Source organism: Mesoplodon mirus (assembly GCF_964341445.2).
Source record: "Mesoplodon mirus genome assembly, contig: SUPER_14_unloc_2, whole genome shotgun sequence".
Classification (NCBI taxonomy): Eukaryota; Metazoa; Chordata; class Mammalia; order Artiodactyla; family Ziphiidae; genus Mesoplodon; species Mesoplodon mirus.
In genome coordinates, this window is record NW_028295783.1 from 1,211,126 (window position 1) to 1,235,605 (window position 24,480).

Below are 24,480 nucleotides of genomic sequence, written 5' to 3' on the forward strand. Positions count from 1 at the left end.
ATACTGGAGCGGTGTCTGTATACAGGGGTGTGGAGTATGGTGGTGAGGGCTGTAGTATGTGAGGGATGCGGCTGGATGCGTGTACGATGAGGAGTGTGAGTTTGGGAATATCGGTGGTGCATTCCTTGTGGAATGGGGCTGTGGTGCAGGAGAGTACTGTGGAGCACGTGCTTGGGGTTGATGTGCACTGAGAAGGGCTGTGCCTGGAGGGCGCGTGTATGTGTGAGCTGTGTGCACCTGAGCTGGATGGTCCTGCTCTCAGGCTGGAGGTGTATGATGCAGAACTCTGTCCTTCTCTGGAAGCAAAGGCAAAGACAAAGCCTACATTTTCCTCTGAAGATGCTTAATCTGGTCCCTCTTCCCTCCACCTCAAACCCAGACCTTTCCGGCCCCTGCTCCTTGACTTCCCCACCATGGTAGTAGCAGTATTCACACACACACCCCCAGACTCAGCTGGCATCCACGCCCTCGGAACAGCTCAGCCATCCTGCCCAGGCTCCTCCACAGAGCCCTCATCACCTCTGATGACCCTGGATTTCCTCTCAGCCTCCCTGGGATCTGTGTGCCTCCTGCTTCACAGCCAAGCACCCCGTCACCTGAGGAGCCCCACGCCCTTACCAGCGTAGCTGAGCTTGCGCAGAGTAGAAGTACAGAAGAAGTATTTAGAGGCAGAGGAGACCTCCACTGCCCCTGGGCTGCAGCCTTGGGCCACCACCGTGGATCCAAGCCGAGGGGGATCCTCTTGTGACTTCGAGATTCCTGAGGGAGGAATGAAAGGCTCAGGGTGGGTTCATCAGTCCTCTGTCCACAAATATTTACTGAGTGTGTGACACGTGTCAGGTGCAGTGAATACACACAGTTGAGAGTGTGGTTCCCAGTGGATCCTCCAGGATTTAATTCCAATCAATACTTATTCTCTCACTGTCTAGTTGGTAATGTAGGCCTCGGTGGTGACTGTGAGTGTGTGGGAAGAGTGAGTGATGTGTATCAGTTAAGTCTGTGGTAAGTGTGGGGTTGGCATGGGGAGCACAGTGCAGGCGTGTCTATCTGTGTCTGTGGCCTTTGTGTGCATGGTTTCTGTTCACAAGTCAGGAATTCTGGGACATGTAACGTTTCCTCATTACATGGTGTGGCTTGTATTTATGGTGTGTGTTCATTCATTCATTCACCAAGATTCAGTAAGCAGCTACTCCTGTGTATCCGGCACTCTTCCATTGTTGTAGTCTTTGGTAACGCTGCACATTCTAGTAGGGGAAGACACACACTAAACAAAACTACAATAAATATATAATACATCAGCTGGTGGTAAGTATATAAGGGTTGCCAGACTTAGCGAACAAGAATACAAGGCACCCAGTTAAATTTCAGTTTCAGATAAACCCAGAATAATCTTTTAGTGTAAGTATTCCCATGCAGTATTTGGCCTGACTTAGTTTTAGTGTAAGTATAGCCCATACAATATGTGGGACATACGGATACTGAAAAATTACTTGTTGTTTATCTGGAATTCAAATTGAACTGGATAGCCCATATTTTCTCTGGCAATCCTGACATGGGTTACTGAGACTGTGGTTTACTGTGGTTTGTACAAAGCGGGTCTGGCATTACTCAAGAATGTGTTATAAGTGTGGTGTGTATGACACGTGACTGGTTCTTATAGAGGTATTTAGAGATGGCTGAAGTTAGTTGTGTTTGTGCAAGAGTTGAGGAGATACATGTATATAGTGTGTGTGTGTGTGTGTGTGTCCTATATATATAGTGTGTGTGTCTATATACATATCTCATCTCCAGCGTTTGGTGTTGGAGGAGAGGATTGTGATACAGGTGGGTTGTATGAGAACGTAGTATAGGAGGGATGCGTGTATATACCTCCATGTGCTGTGTGTGGTTTACTAAGGAAGTTATATGTGGGGTGTGTGACATTTTTGCTGCATCAGAGTGTACATGGGTGTATGAGTTACTGTCTCATAAAACACCCCTAACAAGAATTCTGTATACACTCTTACGTACACCGAGTGTCAGCCAGGTACAGGCAGGGTGACAAAAACTTTACCACGCAGACTTTATATCTGGTAAGCACTCTAACCCCATTCATCTCGCTCTTCTCTGCACTACCACACACACACACACACACACACACACACACACTCACACACACACACACAGGAACATAGGGCAAAATATTCTGAATGGTCAGGGGCAGTCATTGCCTTCCCCAGCCTGTCCCAGCCACTGCCTGGAAATCTGCCTGCTGTCTAGAGCTCCATTCCCAGGGCCCATCCTACAGTCTCCAGGGCCCTGGGCCTGGTAGGAGCTACTGGGCTCTAATCTGGGGCAGAGGCCTCTAGCTGGAGCTCTGGGGTGACCACCCCTCTCCCAGGGCAAGCTACTCGCCTACATTTAATGCACGCAGGCACCACGTGGCCCGTGGCTCTCAGAGCTCCCCGCAGGACCCTGAGGCCATTTCTCACCCCCGCTCACGCGGTCTCAGTCTCTGGAAAACCCTTCCCTTCCCTTGATCTCCTTTGGGAAATTCTTCCTGTTGAAGGAATAAAACCTCCTTGCTTTCAATATGACACCATCCCTAGACAAACAATCTTCTTTCAAAGTGCATTCCACTTGTCAAGATAGTTTTCAACAGGGCCTTCAACTCATGGGGCTTCTCTTTCCACTTTGGTAAAAGAGGCCAAGCAACTCATGGGTCTCTCTCAGCATCCTTGCATCCTTCACATCCCCCACCTCATGACCCCTAGGAAAGATCCAAGAGCATAAGAGAGAAATCGGGGACTGAGAAAAGCTGCACCTCTGGGTCTGTGCAAGCAGGATGCAGCCTGCTGTGAGTCCGACAAAGCTCCAGGCCCGGCTGCCCCAGGAGAGAGTCCTCAGACCAGCGGAGCTGACCTCCCATCTCCCAGGGGGCATCTGGCCGTTCTGTGCCGTCTCACACCACAGGGACCCTCCGGATAGATACGGCAGCATCAGTGAGACAAGGTCTCTCGCTCCCTGCTTCACAGGTGACACGTTCTCAGTCCCCCGCTTCCTGGAGAAGCTTCAGTTTGGCAGAAACCCATGTGCCCCAGACAAGTTGCCCCCCACATACCTCCTCCGTTCTCGGCAGTTTCCTGGGACTCTTCATTTTCCAGATGTTTCCTCTTTTGTCGCCGTTCCATCGTACCAACTAGAAGTCTCCCTTAGAAGATGCCTCAAGAGATGTCCAACTCCTCCTCTTCCCTACAGGTTGGCCCTTCTTGGCTCTTGGGCAATCCGTTGAAATGATTCAATACAAACAAAAATAGTCAAGTCTCCTAAATGGCTGAAAAACTTGTACCACTTGGTGAACCAGCAGTAGTGCCTAGTGCTCACCAGGGCTGTTATGTTTGCAAGGTTGCCAGGCTCACAGTGGAATTCTGTGACCTCAGTGATGACATCAGAGCATTCGGTGGACCTAGGTTGAGAACAGTGTCTGCAATAGCACAGGCCCCATTTTCAAGAACAATTCCTTTTTCCCAGCCGAAGCTTTCCCGTGAAAGGGAAAGGTTCCTACCATATCTATTATAAATTGTATCATACCATGTCTATTATAAAATTCACATTTTGATTGGAGATCTTTTAATGTCTTTTCTAGAGAGATTTAATATGAATGTTTTAAATGGTCTCCAGTTTCCCTGTGGATTATTGACATTTTAAACTCTGCACTTCAATTTTCCCTCAATACGTGTAATTTTGTCACGGCTATTTCTGTACTTAAAGATGAGGAACTATATAATTGATTTCTTCATTTTTTCCCCATCTCTTTCCAAGGTACTGCATTTGATTGTGTCTTGCGACTGAGTGAAAAATGCTAGTCCTTGAGTCAGGACATTGGGCCCTTTAGCAAGTAACTCAACCTATCTGGGCTTCAGCTTCTGTATGTGCGATCAAGAGGCTTGGACTAGCTGACTTTTCAAATGCTGTGTTTCTTTGATTCACTCTCACTTACTGATCTGCTCCTTAAGAAGAGGGTCTGTTCTCATAAAGTAACAACAGTCTTTTCCTAACCTTGGGATGGGCGGAGTTTAACTGTTCGTACTCAGTTTGTTAGTTATATTGCTTTCTACGTATGCTTAGCTCTAAATAATTTATACGGCTCTTGTGACAATTTTTAGATCTTCTTTTTTTCTTATTTTCTTTTATAGTTTCTAATTTGTTATCGCCAGTGTAGAGGAGCCTGATTGACTTTTAAAATTTATTGATCTTGTATGTGTGTGCCTTGTTGAACCGTCTTATTAGTTCCTGCTAGTTTATCTGTGGGTTCTTTTGGGTCTCCTAGATAAATGAGCATATTAAATGTAAATAATGTGTTCTTTGGATAAAGTTTATTTTCTTGCATCTCTATATATAGAAGCAATATGTTGAATTGATTTAAATATTTAAACACTTACATACCTGTTATCACAATCTAACATTGTTTATCTTATTTTCTTTCAATCAATAATATGTTTTCAAGATTTATCCACGTGAATCCATATAGATCTAGGTCTTTGATTTTTGACTGTTTGATATTATGTGATCACATGCATATAGCATCATTTATATTCCATTCAAGCATTATTGGACAATTGGATTGTTTCCCTCCCTTCTCTAGAACAAACAACATTTCCTAGAATATCCCTGAAGATGTCTGACAGTCGAGAAGGGCCAGGCTGCCCGAAGGATTGCTACTTGCTTTTAGCCACCTTCCAACAGGCCGTCTCCAGCCAGCAATTTGAAGCACAGCTGAAATGAGAACTGCCCCAAATGTGAAGATCTTAGGAGCTTCCTAGAAGGTGGGAGGTTAATGATAGGCATCCTGCTGGGATCCCAGGGGAGTCTGAGCTGGCCTGAAGCTCATCTTCCTCCTCCACCTCTCAAGAGAAATGTGGAGGAAAGAAGACTTCAAAAACTGTGAGCAGGCAGAGGGAGAGATATTGGGGGCCGAAGCTGTAACTGAGGTCTTGGAGTGGGCTGTGAGCACGCAGAGCCTCTCGAGAGCCAGGCTCTGCCTTCTGAGAACTTCTCCCCTAAGGCTGCTCATAATTCACGTGATACCAGCCATATAGAGCCGACTTGGCCCACACTGTCACAGAAAGCCTTATCAGAATCTCTTCTTCTTCATACACTCTTGTGTCTGTTACTTGGTTATTGCCTTTGGTACTCCACTGATGTGAACCACAGTCGCCAGGGGATGGAGGACACTAGTGACCCATCTTGCTCTGTGGCCTCAGTCCACAGCTGGAGGGTAAGGGAAGAGGCCAAATGAAGGTCAAGAAGGAAAGATGGAGTTTGAAGAGAAGACCTGAGTTAAGGGTGTCTTCTCAAGTCTTGATGACTGAAATGTAGCTCCAGTACCTGAAGTCCTGCTTGTTCTCAAGGCTGACTGCGGGGCTGGGTGCACTCAGTGAAGGAACCGTATACACTTAGTATTTCCTTGCTTGCTCACACTTGCCCTCCTCTGATACACCCTCTGCAAGACTGATCTTCCCCTGAAACAACTTTCCACCTGCTACTGTCATCTCAGGAACATTTGCTTCCCCTTCCTAGTGTCCCCCTAGAATGCCATTGCAGCCAATTCATAATTTGATAATCATGCTGCTTACCATATTCTCAGCAACTTCTGAGAAATTTTATTCACTTTATTCCATAGTCTTCACCCATCAATAATCTTCCTTAACTTCCTAGCTGCAGGTTAACCCATTCGGAATCATTTCTTTTGCTTTCTCTTCTTTGGCAAATCCTTTCTATCTTTTGAGGTCTTTTTCTTGTCTCTCTACCATCTTGCCTTCCTGAACTTCTTTTTTTTTCGTTTAAGTAGCCTTTCAATCTCCTTCCGCAATTTCCTCATAAACATTGAGAGTTTATTCCTCACACGTTAGACAGCGGTTTATGAATGGCCAGGCATAATGGACTCAGAATGACTTGGCACCCCCGAGGTACCTGTCTTGCTGGGGAGCCACAGGTGAAGGGCTGTCTGCTGGACACATGTTTGCATGGAGTCAGGCTGAGTGGCCTCAGGGTGTTTGCTCTGCACTTGTGTGTGTTTCTCCCTAGTTGGTTTCCTTGTCCAGCCACCTGTGACCTCCCTCCATCCAGCCCAGGGAATCCTTCTCATCACAGGGGTAGGATGTTTGTCTCATTTTCCATCACATCCTTTCCCCAAAGTTTGGTTGTGAGTTGTTCCCATTCCAAAGACCTTTCCTCTTTGAAGAGAAAAGAGAAAATCTTGTCTCTCCTTTTCTCTCACTTCACTTCTGCTCTATTATCTCCTCCGTCCAGAATGGCCCACTGACTCACATGGGTGTAGATCCAAAGATGGCAAGAAATGCCAGCAATTCTGAGATAATAATACGGATGGATCAGGAAAACTTGAAAACCTTTATCCCGCCACATTAAAAAAAATTGCACTTCCAGTGTATTCAGAGTCTCAGTGTAGAAACACAAATGATAGAGAAATTGAATTACACTCAAGTTTTTCTTTCCTCCTTTCCTGATTTATTCTAATCCTCCAAGTTAACATGATGAACTCTTTGTTGTGTAAAGTTTCAGACATTTTCTACCCATGCACACTTTTCTTCTTTTCACATTAGAGTGTGAACTAGGTCACTTTCAACATGCTGTGATTCTGTGATTCACTGTCTCCCACCGAGTCATCCACAGATAATGTCATCTGTTTCACGGAGAAATATTTCCAATAGCTAATAGCCAATGTCTGTGGAGTGCTTACTCTGTGTCGGTTTCTTGTAACTACTTTACAGATCATTTGTACAGCGTACCCATGGACCAGGTACAATTATGACCCCCAAGTGACAGATAAGTGCAGATAAGTACAAATAAATACAGAGGCCAAGTGACTTGCCCAAGACACTGGAGCAAATCAAAATCCATGCCTCTGTAATCATTTTGCTCTATTGCCTCTGTCTGGGAGGCTTGATGATTTGGCAACTAAAACCTTAAATATCATGTTCCATTTTTATATCTGTGACACAAGCGTGGGGCTGTGATACAGGGTAACTAACCTGACTACTTTTGAAAACCCTTATGCACCTGGATGAAAGTAAGCCAGGGACTGCAAGCCATAGATTTAAGGTTTCCTACCAACTTTTAAAAATAGCTTCTTGAATGCAATTTATGTAGTGTCAAGTCTAGGATGTAGTCCAAATAGTAACAGAAAAATGGAGATATGTAGAAAAATACTTAAAGTTGACAAGTATTGGGAGTGTAGTATTTTTGGGGCCAGCGTGTAGACCACAGGAAAACTTGCTGTTTCCATCCCAAAGGGAAGAGCCCTACGTTGCAACTGCCAAGGTCCCTGGGACAGCAAGTGTGCTCACTGCTTAGTAAAGAAGCATCCTCAGTTTGATAGAATCATATGGGAGCCTTACATTTGGTTAGCAGTTCTACATTCTTGATGTAATAATATTTTCAGGGTGTGGGAGGGTATCAAGCTCTGAAAATACCCTTGGAGAGATCTGCTTATTAAGTTTGGCTTTTTCAGTCTCCCTACTACTTCTTTACTAAACACCAGGCGGTTTCCTTCACTTTTCAGAACCATATTGTTTTTCCCTTCTCTAATGAACTTTGAAATACTTTTGGATGAGCTATTAAGATTGGGAAAAAATAAACATCTCTTTAAAATAAGGAAGATAATAACAATGACAAGTTGAAAAAGCTCTAAAACAGAGAATATCCTCCATTCTAGCCACTGACTGGGAGTGGAAGGTTCGTGCTCGCTGTCCAGGACGTAGAAATAAAAGCTGAGGAGGCGCTGAGGCGTCTCCTGGATCTCTATGAGCCTCCGTCATTTCTGCTGAGTAGGGTTGACAGATAAAATATAGACTGTTTAGTTAAATATGAATGTTTGAAAAACAACGAGTACATTTTGAAGATAAGTATGCCCCAAATAGTTCATAGGATCTACTTATACTAAAAATAATGACTTATTATTCATGTGAAGTTCAAGTTTAACTGGGTATCCTGTATTTTTATGTCCTAAATCTGACAGCCCTACTGATGATCCACAATGGAGGCAGTTGAGGAGTGGTACATGCTGGCTCTCGGACAGTCAGAAATGGCTTCAGCAGATCCAGGTACAGTATGAAATTCTTTTTGGATGTAGCTCAGAAGCCATGGCCAGCCCTTGACTGCAAGTACTGCCTCGGGTTTCCCTGAGGTGGGGTAAACCTTCCTCTTAATGGCCTTTTGGTAAGTCTGGAAGACCATATCCAAGGGGAGCCCCAAAGTCAGTTTCATCCTCACAACCATGTTTCCAATTGCTGGAATTGGCTGCATGTGACTCACAAGAGCTGAGGAGGTTTGTGGAAGTTGGGAGTGTCATAGCTTGAACCCTTTGTAGGTAAAGTTTTGCTGTTGTGAGAGTTTTAACAGGAGCAATGTGAAAGACTCCAGGTCCCCAGGTAGATAGAAATAATCCTGTTCTACCTGTGTGTATGTGACAAGTCTCTAATAGTTCAGAGAGCAAGTATCTGGTCTTAGAAAGACTGATCCAAGCTTGGATGTTTCTGGTGACAAGGCAAGGTCCTGAGTTTCAAGTTCACCTTTTATGGTTGAGGAGACAATAAGGTGGTCAGAAGGGAAATCATGGAGGAGACCTTGGCTTCATCCATCGTGCAGGCTTGTATATGTGGTTCTATGTAGATTGTGTTTCAAAGGTGGAGCTTGTTTACAACTATGAACATTCTCCGATGTGCTTTTTCGACCTTCATTCCCAGAGCGAGAGCAGTGCCGAGGCTCTAGAAATGCCATGGATATTCTGAGCTGTCAGTGGCATTTCCCCGGTACTGTTCCCTTGGTGCCGCTCCTTGAAATGTCCAAAGGGATTATCATGTGTCTTGTGGCGGGTCCTAGCATTGTGAAAGGAAGCTGCTGCACCTGGCTCAGAGGATTTCGGATGTGGTGGGAGGAGGAGTAGTACTACGACTATAAATTGTATCACAGCATATCGATTCCATCTTGAGAGTGGGGTTGGGGGGTTATGAAGGGGGGCTTTTATTGTACTTTTATACATTGTACCCTTGAAACTAATTCAATTTTAAAAAATTAATTAATTTATTTGGGGCTGCATTGGGTCTTTGTTTCTGCTAGCGGGCGTTCTCTAGTTGCAGTGAGCGGGGGCTCCTCTTGGCTGTGGTGCACGGGCTTCTCATTGCAGTGGCTTCTCTTGTTGCGGAGCATGGTCTCTAGGCACGCAGGCTTCCGTAGTTGTGGCACGTGGGCTCGGTTGATGTGGCACACGGGCTCTAGAGCGCAGGCTCAGTAGTTGTGGCACGCGGGCTTAGTTACTCCGTGGCACGTGGGATCTTCCCAGACCAGGGCTCGAACCCATGACCCCTGCATTCGCAGGCATATTCTTAACCACTGCTCCACCAGGGAAGCCCGATAATTCAGTTTTTTATAAAGAGAAGATTCCTAATATTATTCCAAAATTTTAAAAATATGTAGTTGGATAACACTATGAAAAATTAACTGATATATTCTTTTATTATTTCTCTTTGCTCCCTGGATTTTTTTCCCCATCCAGTCAGCTAGGCACTGTGAGTTCACTGCATTAGGAAGGTAAAGACTCAGCAGAAATGAGGGAGAAAAACAGAAAAGTCTCAGCTTTGGAATGTTCACAACGGAGGCCACAGTAGAACAGGTGAGAATTCTGTGAACCAAAAATAAATGTCGTCTCAAATGCAAAAAAGTATTCTCTGCACTGGGAGGCAGGAGAGGGAGGGAGGGAAGGACTGAAGGAGAGAGATCAGTGTGGCCAGGGACATGGAGACTGTGCTTAAGGACGATATGCCCAGGAAGAGAATCAGAATCTGGAGAAGATTCAGCCTGCACGTGATCATTGCCTCCAGCCAGCACCCTCATCTCAGACGTTGGGAAATTCAGAGAGAGAGTGGGAGTACGTCAGGAAGGCCACGCGCATAGTCTGTGTGGCAGGGGTTGTGGCCGTTCCCTATTTGTGAGGAGTCCCCAGCAATTTGCAGGCCTCTTCTGGAAAATGCTGGCGGACGTCTCTAGTGCTTATGTGAAAGCTTGTTCACAAACCTTGAAAGATACAGATGTAGATGACAGATAGATGCATAGATAGAAAAATGTCATTAAATAAAAGCTCCAGGAAAGGTTTGGAAAATGCCCTTTATTGCATAGGACGCTTCTATTGTCATATGATGTTAGACTGAGTGCCGGTCCCTTCATCCTCCTTCAGACCACGGCATTCTGTCTGCTACTCTCCCGAGGGTCCTTTCTTCTCCCTGGAAGGGATAAAACAAATGAGGTAGGACAGGAAGAGACAAGAAGCACTCCAAGCTCTGCTGGTCAGGGTTACCCTCCAGCATTGCCTTAATGCTCAGAGCCACACACACCACAGTGAGCTTGGCTCCAGATCAACTACCACGCAACGAAGGTTCTGGAACACTTCCATATCTTGGGGAACCTCATTTCCACGTGACTCTCTTTCATATTCCCCTTTGTCACAGAAGGCTAGGTCCAGTGGTCCGGGTGAGATCTCGGCTCAGGCCCAAGGCTCTCAGACCTCAAAGTTCTGGTCCTGCAAGGGCCCCTGTCCTCTCTTGAGACCACTCCTGGCTCTCTCTGCCGAGAAGGAGCTGCTGGCAGTACGTCCTCTAAGAGTTGAGGTCCATCGTGCAGACCCTGAGAAAACTCCTAGGAAAAGGCTCCACCTTCTTGTTTACGTCAACAGAGGTCAATGCCTTTGTTAGTGCTGGGTGTGTCCCATTTGATGCAACTGCAGAGCCATTAGGTAAACCAGCACATGTGTGCGGCCCCTTCCCTTAGACTCCTCTGGGCCCTCGTGACATAGGCTCAGAAGACTGCCAGCCTCAAGCCTTACCTCTTCCAAGGGACGGCCACACCGTCTTCCAGGATCTTCTGTCCCATGAATCTCAGTTGCTGTTTGGAACTCAAAGGAGAGAAAAGACCCTGCCTGCGGGGTCTCTTTGGGCTGGGGCCTTCCCCCGTGGGCTGCTCTCCCTCATTCTCCTTTTCTTCTTGCTTCTCTACCTCCTTCTCCTCCTCCTCCTCCTCCTCCTCCTCGTTCTCCTCCTCCTCCTCCTCGTCCTCTTCCTCAGGGGTGCTCTCGGATTCCACATTGCCCATCCGCTGGGCCATGGTGAGATGAAAGGCACGGCAGCTGAAGCCCTGCAGGACGCCGCCCTTCACGTGCTGCTGGAGGATCTCCAAGGTGGGGAAGACCCGGCAGCAGGCCATGCACCTGAAGCCGGTCTCCATGGTCAGCATCCAGTCCGCTGTCTTGGCGCTGGGTCTCTCCTCAACGGCAGGTGGCCCTGATGGGCTGCCTGGCTCTGCCCTTTCCTCATACTCTTTCTCCTCCCCAGTGGGCTCACTGTCAGACAGGAGGCTTTCGGTGGACACATCAGAAGAGGGGTCAGTGGCTACTGCGCACACATCCTCAGGAAGGGTCACTTCTTCTATCGTCAGCTGCTTTTCAGGCAACTCCAAGGGTTTCTTTGTCTTCCAGGAGACAGCGACACCCTTGTTCACTTGTACCTGCATGTAGTATATTTTCATGCCCCTTTCCTCTTTGTCTGGGTGCAGATAGTTCTTACAGGGTGAAGAGGGTGAGGAGGAGACACAGTGTGATGGGGAAGCGGTCTCTCCTTCTTCCTGATCCTGGGCTAGGGGTGGTCTAGGCTGGGCAGTGTCTCGATGAAATCTCCGGATTCCTGAAAAAGGAAATTAAAATCATAATAACATGCATGGGCCATGCCGGAAGCTGAGGGAGCAGGTGTGGTAGACGAGAGAGGGACATTGGCACGACATAGCAATGTCGTGAGCTTGGTGTCCGTTGGCCGTAGGACGGAGTGGTGTATCTGGTGTCATCTGTGGGCTTTTCATGTGCGTGGGGGGGTATACTGGAGCGGTGTCTGTATACAGGGGTGTGGAGTATGGTGGTGAGGGCTGTAGTATGTGAGGGATGCGGCTGGATGCGTGTACGATGAGGAGTGTGAGTTTGGGAATATCGGTGGTGCATTCCTTGTGGAATGGGGCTGTGGTGCAGGAGAGTACTGTGGAGCACGTGCTTGGGGTTGATGTGCACTGAGAAGGGCTGTGCCTGGAGGGCGCGTGTATGTGTGAGCTGTGTGCACCTGAGCTGGATGGTCCTGCTCTCAGGCTGGAGGTGTATGATGCAGAACTCTGTCCTTCTCTGGAAGCAAAGGCAAAGACAAAGCCTACATTTTCCTCTGAAGATGCTTAATCTGGTCCCTCTTCCCTCCACCTCAAACCCAGACCTTTCCGGCCCCTGCTCCTTGACTTCCCCACCATGGTAGTAGCAGTATTCACACACACACCCCCAGACTCAGCTGGCATCCACGCCCTCGGAACAGCTCAGCCATCCTGCCCAGGCTCCTCCACAGAGCCCTCATCACCTCTGATGACCCTGGATTTCCTCTCAGCCTCCCTGGGATCTGTGTGCCTCCTGCTTCACAGCCAAGCACCCCGTCACCTGAGGAGCCCCACGCCCTTACCAGCGTAGCTGAGCTTGCGCAGAGTAGAAGTACAGAAGAAGTATTTAGAGGCAGAGGAGACCTCCACTGCCCCTGGGCTGCAGCCTTGGGCCACCACCGTGGATCCAAGCCGAGGGGGATCCTCTTGTGACTTCGAGATTCCTGAGGGAGGAATGAAAGGCTCAGGGTGGGTTCATCAGTCCTCTGTCCACAAATATTTACTGAGTGTGTGACACGTGTCAGGTGCAGTGAATACACACAGTTGAGAGTGTGGTTCCCAGTGGATCCTCCAGGATTTAATTCCAATCAATACTTATTCTCTCACTGTCTAGTTGGTAATGTAGGCCTCGGTGGTGACTGTGAGTGTGTGGGAAGAGTGAGTGATGTGTATCAGTTAAGTCTGTGGTAAGTGTGGGGTTGGCATGGGGAGCACAGTGCAGGCGTGTCTATCTGTGTCTGTGGCCTTTGTGTGCATGGTTTCTGTTCACAAGTCAGGAATTCTGGGACATGTAACGTTTCCTCATTACATGGTGTGGCTTGTATTTATGGTGTGTGTTCATTCATTCATTCACCAAGATTCAGTAAGCAGCTACTCCTGTGTATCCGGCACTCTTCCATTGTTGTAGTCTTTGGTAACGCTGCACATTCTAGTAGGGGAAGACACACACTAAACAAAACTACAATAAATATATAATACATCAGCTGGTGGTAAGTATATAAGGGTTGCCAGACTTAGCGAACAAGAATACAAGGCACCCAGTTAAATTTCAGTTTCAGATAAACCCAGAATAATCTTTGAGTGTAAGTATTCCCATGCAGTATTTGGCCTGACTTAGTTTTAGTGTAAGTATAGCCCATACAATATGTGGGACATACGGATACTGAAAAATTACTTGTTGTTTATCTGGAATTCAAATTGAACTGGATAGCCCATATTTTCTCTGGCAATCCTGACATGGGTTACTGAGACTGTGGTTTACTGTGGTTTGTACAAAGCGGGTCTGGCATTACTCAAGAATGTGTTATAAGTGTGGTGTGTATGACACGTGACTGGTTCTTATAGAGGTATTTAGAGATGGCTGAAGTTAGTTGTGTTTGTGCAAGAGTTGAGGAGATACATGTATATAGTGTGTGTGTGTGTGTGTGTGTCCTATATATATAGTGTGTGTGTCTATATACATATCTCATCTCCAGCGTTTGGTGTTGGAGGAGAGGATTGTGATACAGGTGGGTTGTATGAGAACGTAGTATAGGAGGGATGCGTGTATATACCTCCATGTGCTGTGTGTGGTTTACTAAGGAAGTTATATGTGGGTGTGTGATATTTTTGCTGCATCAGAGTGTACATGGGTGTATGAGTTACTGTCTCATAAAACACCCCTAACAAGAATTCTGTATACACTCTTACGTACACCGAGTGTCAGCCAGGTACAGGCAGGGTGACAAGAACTTTACCACGCAGACTTTATATCTGGTATGCACTCTACCCCCCATTCATCTCGCTCTTCTCTGCACTACCACACACACACACACACACACACACACACACTCACACACACACACACAGGAACATAGGGCAAAATATTCTGAATGGTCAGGGGCAGTCATTGCCTTCCCCAGCCTGTCCCAGCCACTGCCTGGAAATCTGCCTGCTGTCTAGAGCTCCATTCCCAGGGCCCATCCTACAGTCTCCAGGGCCCTGGGCCTGGTAGGAGCTACTGGGCTCTAATCTGGGGCAGAGGCCTCTAGCTGGAGCTCTGGGGTGACCACCCCTCTCCCAGGGCAAGCTCCTCGCCTACATTTAATGCACGCAGGCACCACGTGGCCCGTGGCTCTCAGAGCTCCCCGCAGGACCCTGAGGCCATTTCTCACCCCCGCTCACGCGGGCTCAGTCTCTGGAAAACCCTTCCCTTCCCTTGATCTCCTTTGGGAAATTCTTCCTGTTGAAGGAATAAAACCTCCTTGCTTTCAATATGACACCATCCCTAGACAAACAATCTTCTTTCAAAGTGCATTCCACTTGTCAAGATAGTTTTCAACAGGGCCTTCAACTCATGGGGCTTCTCTTTCCACTTTGGTAAAAGAGGCCAAGCAACTCATGGGTCTCTCTCAGCATCCTTGCATCCTTCACATCCCCCACCTCATGACCCCTAGGAAAGATCCAAGAGCATAAGAGAGAAATCGGGGACTGAGAAAAGCTGCACCTCTAGGTCTGTGCAAGCAGGATGCAGCCTGCTGTGAGTCCGACAAAGCTCCAGGCCCGGCTGCCCCAGGAGAGAGTCCTCAGACCAGCGGAGCTGACCTCCCATCTCCCAGGGGGCATCTGGCCGTTCTGTGCCGTCTCACACCACAGGGACCCTCCGGATAGATACGGCAGCATCAGTGAGACAAGGTCTCTCGCTCCCTGCTTCACAGGTGACACGTTCTCAGTCCCCCGCTTCCTGGAGAAGCTTCAGTTTGGCAGAAACCCATGTGCCCCAGACAAGTTGCCCCCCACATACCTCCTCCGTTCTCGGCAGTTTCCTGGGACTCTTCATTTTCCAGATGTTTCCTCTTTTGTCGCCGTTCCATCGTACCAACTAGAAGTCTCCCTTAGAAGATGCCTCAAGAGATGTCCAACTCCTCCTCTTCCCTACAGGTTGGCCCTTCTTGGCTCTTGGGCAATCCGTTGAAATGATTCAATACAAACAAAAATAGTCAAGTCTCCTAAATGGCTGAAAAACTTGTACCACTTGGTGAACCAGCAGTAGTGCCTAGTGCTCACCAGGGCTGTTATGTTTGCAAGGTTGCCAGGCTCACAGTGGAATTCTGTGACCTCAGTGATGACATCAGAGCATTCGGTGGACCTAGGTTGAGCACAGTGTCTGCAATAGCACAGGCCCCATTTTCAAGAACAATTCCTTTTTCCCAGCCGAAGCTTTCCCGTGAAAGGGAAAGGTTCCTACCATATCTATTATAAATTGTATCATACCATGTCTATTATAAAATTCACATTTTGATTGGAGATCTTTTAATGTCTTTTCTAGAGAGATTTAATATGAATGTTTTAAATGGTCTCCAGTTTCCCTGTGGATTATTGACATTTTAAACTCTGCACTTCAATTTTCCCTCAATACGTGTAATTTTGTCACGGCTATTTCTGTACTTAAAGATGAGGAACTATATAATTGATTTCTTCATTTTTTCCCCATCTCTTTCCAAGGTACTGCATTTGATTGTGTCTTGCGACTGAGTGAAAAATGCTAGTCCTTGAGTCAGGACATTGGGCCCGTTAGCAAGTAACTCAACCTATCTGGGCTTCAGCTTCTGTATGTGCGATCAAGAGGCTTGGACTAGCTGACTTTACAAATGCTGTGTTTCTTTGATTCACTCTCACTTACTGATCTGCTCCTTAAGAAGAGGGTCTGTTCTCATAAAGTAACAACAGTCTTTTCCTAACCTTGGGTTGGGCGGAGTTTAACTGTTCGTACTCAGTTCGTTAGTTATATTGCCTTCTACGTATGCTTAGCTCTAAATAATTTATACGGCTCTTGTGACAATTTTTAGATCTTCTTTTTTTCTTATTTTCTTTTATAGTTTCTAATTTGTTATCGCCAGTGTAGAGGAGCCTGATTGACTTTTAAAATTTATTGATCTTGTATGTGTGTGCCTTGTTGAACCGTCTTATTAGTTCCTGCTAGTTTATCTGTGGGTTCTTTTGGGTCTCCTAGATAAATGAGCATATTAAATGTAAATAATGTGTTCTTTGGATAAAGTTTATTTTCTTGCATCTCTATATATAGAAGCAATATGTTGAATTGATTTAAATATTTAAACACTTACATACCTGTTATCACAATCTAACATTGTTTATCTTATTTTCTTTCAATCAATATTATGTTTTCAAGATTTATCCACGTGAATCCATAGAGATCTAGGTCTTTGATTTTTGACTGTTTGATATTATGTGATCACATGCATATAGCATCATTTATTTTCCATTCAAGCATTATTGGACAATTGGATTGTTTCCCTCCCTTCTCTAGAACAAACAACATTTCCTAGAATATCCCTGAAGATGACTGACAGTCGAGAAGGGCCAGGCTGCCCGAAGGATTGCTACTTGCTTTTAGCCACCTTCCAACAGGCCGTCTCCAGCCAGCAATTTGAAGCACAGCTGAAATGAGAACTGCCCCAAATGTGAAGATCTTAGGAGCTTCCTAGAAGGTGGGAGGTTAATGATAGGCATGCTGCTGGGATCCCAGGGGAGTCTGAGCTGGCCTGAAGCTCATCTTCCTCCTCCACCTCTCAAGAGAAATGTGGAGGAAAGAAGACTTCAAAAACTGTGAGCAGGCAGAGGGAGAGATATTGGGGGCCGAAGCTGTAACTGAGGTCTTGGAGTGGGCTGTGAGCACGCAGAGCCTCTCGAGAGCCAGGCTCTGCCTTCTGAGGACTTCTCCCCTAAGGCTGCCCATAATTCACGTGATACCAGCCATATAGAGCCGACTTGGCCCACACTGTCACAGAAAGCCTTATCAGAATCTCTTCTTCTTCATACACTCTTGTGTCTGTTACTTGGTTATTGCCTTTGGTACTCCACTGATGTGAACCACAGTCGCCAGGGGATGGAGGACACTAGTGACCCATCTTGCTCTGTGGCCTCAGTCCACAGCTGGAGGGTAAGGGAAGAGGCCAAATGAAGGTCAAGAAGGAAAGATGGAGTTTGAAGAGAAGACCTGAGTTAAGGGTGTCTTCTCAAGTCTTGATGACTGAAATGTAGCTCCAGTACCTGAAGTCCTGCTTGTTCTCAAGGCTGACCGCGGGGCTGGGTGCACTCAGTGAAGGAACCGTATACACTTAGTATTTCCTTGCTTGCTCACACTTGCCCTCCTCTGATACACCCTCTGCAAGACTGATCTTCCCCTGAAACAACTTTCCACCTGCCACTGTCATCTCAGGAACGTTTGCTTCCCCTTCCTAGTGTCCCCCTAGAATGCCATTGCAGCCAATTCATAATTTGATAATCATGCTGCTTACCATATTCTCAGCAACTTCTGAGAAATTTTATTCACTTTATTCCATAGTCTTCACCCATCAATAATCTTCCTTAACTTCCTAGCTGCAGGTTAACCCATTCGGAATCATTTCTTTTGCTTTCTCTTCTTTGGCAAATCCTTTCTATCTTTTAAGGTCTTTTTCTTGTCTCTCTACCATCTTGCCTTCCTGAACTTCTTTTTTTTTCGTTTAAGTAACCTTTCAATCTCCTTCCGCAATTTCCTCATAAACATTGAGAGTTTATTCCTCACACGTTAGACAGCGGTTTATGAATGGCCAGGCATAATGGACTCAGAATGAGTTGGCACCCCCGAGGTACCTGTCTTGCTGGGGAGCCACAGGTGAAGGGCTGTCTGCTGGACACATGTTTGCATGGAGTCAGGCTGAGTGGCCTCAGGGTGTTTGCTCTGCCCTTGTGTGTGTTTCTCCCTAGTTGGTTTCCTTGTCCAGCCACCTGTGACCTCCCTCCATCCAGCCCAGGGAATCCTTCTCATCACAGGGGTAGGATGTTTGTCTCATTTTCCATCACATCCTTTCCCCAAAGTTTGGTTGTGAGTTGTTCCCATTCCAAAGACCTTTCCTCTTTGAAGAGAAAAGAGAAAATCTTGTCTCTCCTTTTCTCTCACTTCACTTCTGCTCTATTATCTCCTCCGTCCAGAATGGCCCACTGACTCACATGGGTGTAGATCCAAAGATGGCAAGAAATGCCAGCAATTCTGAGATAATAATACGGATGGATCAGGAAAACTTGAAAACCTTTATCCCGCCACATTAAAAAAAATTGCACTTCCAGTGTATTCAGAGTCTCAGTGTAGAAACACAAATGATGTAGAAATTGAATGACACTCAAGTTTTTCTTTCCTCCTTTCCTGATTTATTCTAATCCTCCAAGTTAACATGATGAACTCTTTGTTGTGTAAAGTTTCAGACATTTTCTACCCATGCACACTTTTCTTCTTTTCACATTAGAGTGTGAACTAGGTCACTTTCAACATGCTGTGATTCTGTGATTCACTGTCTCCCACCGAGTCATCCACGGATAATGTCATCTGTTTCACGGAGAAATATTTCCAATAGCTAATAGCCAATGTCTGTGGAGTGCTTACTCTGTGTCGGTTTCTTGTAACTACTTTACAGATCATTTGTACAGCGTACCCATGGACCAGGTACAATTATGACCCCCAAGTGACAGATAAGTGCAGATAAGTACAAATAAATACAGAGGCCAAGTGACTTGCCCAAGACACTGGAGCAAATCAAAATCCATGCCTCTGTAATCATTTTGCTCTATTGCCTCTGTCTGGGAGGCTTGATGATTTGGCAACTAAAACCTTAAATATCATGTTCCATTTTTATATCTGTGACACAAGCGTGGGGCTGTGATACAGGGTAACTAACCTGACTACTTTTGAAAACCCTTATGCACCTGGATGAAAGTAAGCCAGGGACTGCAAGCCATAGATTTAAGGTTTCCTACCAACTTTTAAAAATAGCTTCTTGAATGCAATTTATGTAGTGTCAAGTCTAGGATGTAGTCCAAATAGTAACAGAAAAATGGAGATATGTAGAAAAATACTTAAAGTTGACAAGTATTGGGAGTGTAGTATTTTTGGGGCCAGCGTGTAGACCACAGGAAAACTTGCTGTTTCCATCCCAAAGGGAAGAGCCCTACGTTGCAACTGCCAAGGTCCCTGGGACAGCAAGTGTGCTCACTGCTTAGTAAAGAAGCATCCTCAGTTTGATAGAATCATATGGGAGCCTTACATTTGGTTAGCAGTTCTACATTCTTGATGTAATAATATTTTCAGGGTGTGGGAGGGTATCAAGCTCTGAAAATACCCTTGGAGAGATCTGCTTATTAAGTTTGGCTTTTTCAGTCTCCCTACTACTTCTTTACTAAACACCAGGCGGTTTCCTTCACTTTTCAGAACCATATTGTTTTTCCCTTCTCTAATGAACTTTGAAATACTTTTGGATGAGCTATTGAGATTGGGAAAAAATAAACATCTCTTTAAAATAAGGAAGATAATAACAATGACAAGTAGAAAAAGCTCTAAAACAGAGAATATCCTCCATTCTAGCCACTGACTGGGAGTGGAAGGTTCGTGCTCGCTGTCCAGGACGTAGAAATAAAAGCTGAGGAGGCGCTGAGGCGTCTCCTGGATCTCTATGAGCCTCCATCATTTCTGCTGAGTAGGGTTGACAGATAAAATATAGACTGTTTAGTTAAATATGAATGTTTGAAAAACAACGAGTACATTTTGAAGATAAGTATGCCCCAAATAGTTCATAGGATCTACTTATACTAAAAATAATGACTTATTATTCATGTGAAGTTCAAGTTTAACTGGGTATCCTGTATTTTTATGTCCTAAATCTGACAGCCCTACTGATGATCCACAATGGAGGCAGTTGAGGAACGGTACATGCTGGCTCTCGGACAGTCAGAAATGGCTTCAGCAGATCCAGGTACAGTATGAAATTCTTTTTGGATGTAGCTCAGAAGCCATGGGCAGCCCTTGACTGCAAGTACTGCCTCGGGTTTCCCTGAGGTGGGGTAAACCTTCCTCTTAATGGCCTTTTGGTAAGTCTGGAAGACCATATCCAAGGGGAGCCCCAAAGTCAGTTTCATCCTCACAACCATGTTTCCAATTCCTGGAATTGGCTGCATGTGACTCACAAGAGCTGAGGAGGTTTGTGGAAGTTGGGAGTGTCATAGCTTGAACCCTTTGTAGGTAAAGTTTTGCTGTTGTGAGAGTTTTAACAGGAGCAATGTGAAAGACTCCAAGTCCCCAGGTAGATAGAAATAATCCTGTTCTACCTGTGTGTATGTGACAAGTCTCTAATAGTTCAGAGAGCAAGTATCTGGTCTTAGAAAGACTGATCCAAGCTTGGATGTTTCTGGTGACAAGTCAAGGTCCTGAGTTTCAAGTTCACCTTTTATGGTTGAGGAGACAATAAGGTGGTCAGAAGGGAAATCATGGAGGAGACCTTGGCTTCATCCATCGTGCAGGCTTGTATATGTGGTTCTATGTAGATTGTGTTTCAAAGGTGGAGCTTGTTTACAACTATGAACATTCTCCGATGTGCTTTTTGGACCTTCATTCCCAGAGCGAGAGCAGTGCCGAGGCTCTAGAAATGCCATGGATATTCTGAGCTGTCAGTGGCATTTCCCTGGTACTGTTCCCTTGGTGCCGCTCCTTGAAATGTCCAAAGGGATTATCATGTGTCTTGTGGCGGGTCCTAGCATTGTGAAAGGAAGCTGCTGCCCCTGGCTCAGAGGATTTCGGATGTGGTGGGAGGAGGAGTAGTACTACGACTATAAATTGTATCACAGCATATCGATTCCATCTTGAGAGTGGGGTTGGGGGGTTATGAAGGGGGGCTTTTATTGTACTTTTATACATTGTACCCTTGAAACTAATTCAATTTTTAAAAATTAATTAATTTATTTGGGGCTGCATTGGGTCTTTGTTGCTGCTAGCGGGCGTTCTCTAGTTGCAGTGAGCGGGGGCTCCTCTTGGCTGTGGTGCACGGGCTTCTCATTGCAGTGGCTTCTCTTGTTGCGGAGCATGGTCTCTAGGCACGCAGGCTTCCGTAGTTGTGGCACGTGGGCTCGGTTGATGTGGCACACGGGCTCTAGAGCGCAGGCTCAGTAGTTGTGGCACGCGGGCTTAGTTACTCCGTGGCACGTGGGATCTTCCCAGACCAGGGCTCGAACCCATGACCCCTGCATTCGCAGGCATATTCTTAACCACTGCTCCACCAGGGAAGCCCGATAATTCAGTTTTTTATAAAGAGAAGATTCCTAATATTATTCCAAAATTTTAAAAATATGTAGTTGGATAACACTATGAAAAATTAACTGATATATTCTTTTATTATTTCTCTTTGCTCCCTGGATTTTTTTCCCCATCCAGTCAGCTAGGCACTGTGAGTTCACTGCATTAGGAAGGTAAAGACTCAGCAGAAATGAGGGAGAAAAACAGAAAAGTCTCAGCTTTGGAATGTTCACAACGGAGGCCACAGTAGAACAGGTGAGAATTCTGTGAACCAAAAATAAATGTCGTCTCAAATGCAAAAAAGTATTCTCTGCACTGGGAGGCAGGAGAGGGAGGGAGGGAAGGACTGAAGGAGAGAGATCAGTGTGGCCAGGGACATGGAGACTGTGCTTAAGGATGATATGCCCAGGAAGAGAGTCAGAATCTGGAGAAGATTCAGCCTGCACGTGATCATTGCCTCCAGTCAGCACCCTCATCTCAGACGTTGGGAAATTCAGAGAGAGAGTGGGAGTACGTCAGGAGGGCCACGCGCATAGTCTGTGTGGCAGGGCTTGTGGCCGTTCCCTATTTGTGAGGAGTCCCCAGCAATTTGCAGGCCTCTTCTGGAAAATGCTGGTGGACGTCTCTAGTGCTTATGTGAAAGCTTGTTCACAAACCTTGAAAGATACAGATGTAGATGACAGATAGATGCATAGATAGAAAAATGTCATTAAATAAAAGCTCCAGGAGCGGTTTGGAAAATGCCCTTTATTGCATAGGACGCTTCTATTGTCATATGATGTTAGACTGAGTGCCGGTCCCTTCATCCTCCTTCAGACCATGGCATTCTGTCTGCTACTCTCCCGAGGGTCCTTTCTTCTCCCTGGAAGGGATAAAACAAATGAGGTAGAACAGGAAGAGACAAGAAGCACTCCAAGCTCTGCTGGTCAGGGTTACCCTCCAGCATTGCCTTAATGCTCAGAGCCACACACACCACAGTGAGCTTGGCTCCAGATCAACTACCACGCAACGAAGGTTCTGGAACATTTCCATATCTCGGGGGACCTCATTTCCACGTGACTCTCTTTCATATTCCCCTTTGTCACAGAAGGCTAGGTCCAGTGGTCCGGGTGAGATCTCGGCTCAGGCCCAAGGCTCTCAGACCTCAAAGTTCTGGTCCTGCAAGGGCCCCTGTCCTCTCTTGAGACCACTCCTGGCTCTCTCTGCCGAGAAGGAGCTGCTGGCAGTACGTCCTCTAAGAGTTGAGGTCCATCGTGCAGACCCTGAGAAAACTCCTAGGAAAAGGCTCCACCTTCTTGTTTACGTCAACAGAGGTCAATGCCTTTGTTAGTGCTGGGTGTGTCCCATTTGATGCAACTGCAGAGCCATTAGGTAAACCAGCACATGTGTGCGGCCCCTTCCCTTAGACTCCTCTGGGCCCTCGTGACATAGGCTCAGAAGACTGCCAGCCTCAAGCCTTACCTCTTCCAAGGGACGGCCACACCGTCTTCCAGGATCTTCTGTCCCATGAATCTCAGTTGCTGTTTGGAACTCAAAGGAGAGAAAAGACCCTGCCTGCGGGGTCTCTTTGGGCTGGGGCCTTCCCCCGTGGGCTGCTCTCCCTCATTCTCCTTTTCTTCTTGCTTCTCTACCTCCTTCTCCTCCTCCTCCTCCTCCTCCTCCTCGTTCTCCTCCTCCTCCTCCTCGTCCTCTTCCTCAGGGGTGCTCTCGGATTCCACATTGCCCATCCGCTGGGCCATGGTGAGATGAAAGGCACGGCAGCTGAAGCCCTGCAGGACGCCGCCCTTCACGTGCTGCTGGAGGATCTCCAAGGTGGGGAAGACCCGGCAGCAGGCCATGCACCTGAAGCCGGTCTCCATGGTCAGCATCCAGTCCGCTGTCTTGGCGCTGGGTCTCTCCTCGACGGCAGGTGGCCCTGATGGGCTGCCTGGCTCTGCCCTTTCCTCATACTCTTTCTCCTCCCCAGTGGGCTCACTGTCAGACAGGAGGCTTTCGGTGGACACATCAGAAGAGGGGTCAGTGGCTACTGCGCACACATCCTCAGGAAGGGTCACTTCTTCTATCCTCAGCTGCTTTTCAGGCAACTCCAAGGGTTTCTTTGTCTTCCAGGAGACAGTGACACCCTTGTTCACTTGTACCTGCATGTAGTATATTTTCATGCCCCTTTCCTCTTTGTCTGGGTGCAGATAGTTCTTACAGGGTGAAGAGGGTGAGGAGGAGACACAGTGTGATGGGGAAGCGGTCTCTCCTTCTTCCTGATCCTGGGCTAGGGGTGGTCTAGGCTGGGCAGTGTCTCGATGAAATCTCTGGATTCCTGAAAAAGGAAATTAAAATCATAATAACATGCATGGGCCATGCCGGAAGCTGAGGGAGCAGGTGTGGTAGACGAGAGAGGGACATTGGCACGACATAGCAATGTCGTGAGCTTGGTGTCCGTTGGCCGTAGGACGGAGTGGTGTATCTGGTGTCATCTGTGGGCTTTTCATGTGCGTGGGGGGGTATACTGGAGTGGTGTCTGTATACAGGGGTGTGGAGTATGGTGGTGAGGGCTGTAGTATGTGAGGGATGCGGCTGGATGCGTGTACGATGAGGAGTGTGAGTTTGGGAATATCGGTGGTGCATTCCTTGTGGAATGGGGCTGTGGTGCAGGAGAGTACTGTGGAGCACGTGCTTGGGGTTGATGTGCACTGAGAAGGGCTGTGCCTGGAGGGCGCGTGTATGTGTGAGCTGTGTGCACCTGAGCTGGATGGTCCTGCTCTCAGGCTGGAGGTGTATGATGCAGAACTCTGTCCTTCTCTGGAAGCAAAGGCAAAGACAAAGCCTACATTTTCCTCTGAAGATGCTTAATCTGGTCCCTCTTCCCTCCACCTCAAACCCAGACCTTTCCGGCCCCTGCTCCTTGACTTCCCCACCATGGTAGTAGCAGTATTCACACACACACACCCAGACTCAGCTGGCATCCACGCCCTCGGAACAGCTCAGCCATCCTGCCCAGGCTCCTCCACAGAGCCCTCATCACCTCTGATGATCCTGGATTTCCTCTCAGCCTCCCTGGGATCTGTGTGCCTCCTGCTTCACAGCCAAGCACCCCGTCACCTGAGGAGCCCCACGCCCTTACCAGCGTAGCTGAGCTTGCGCAGAGTAGAAGTACA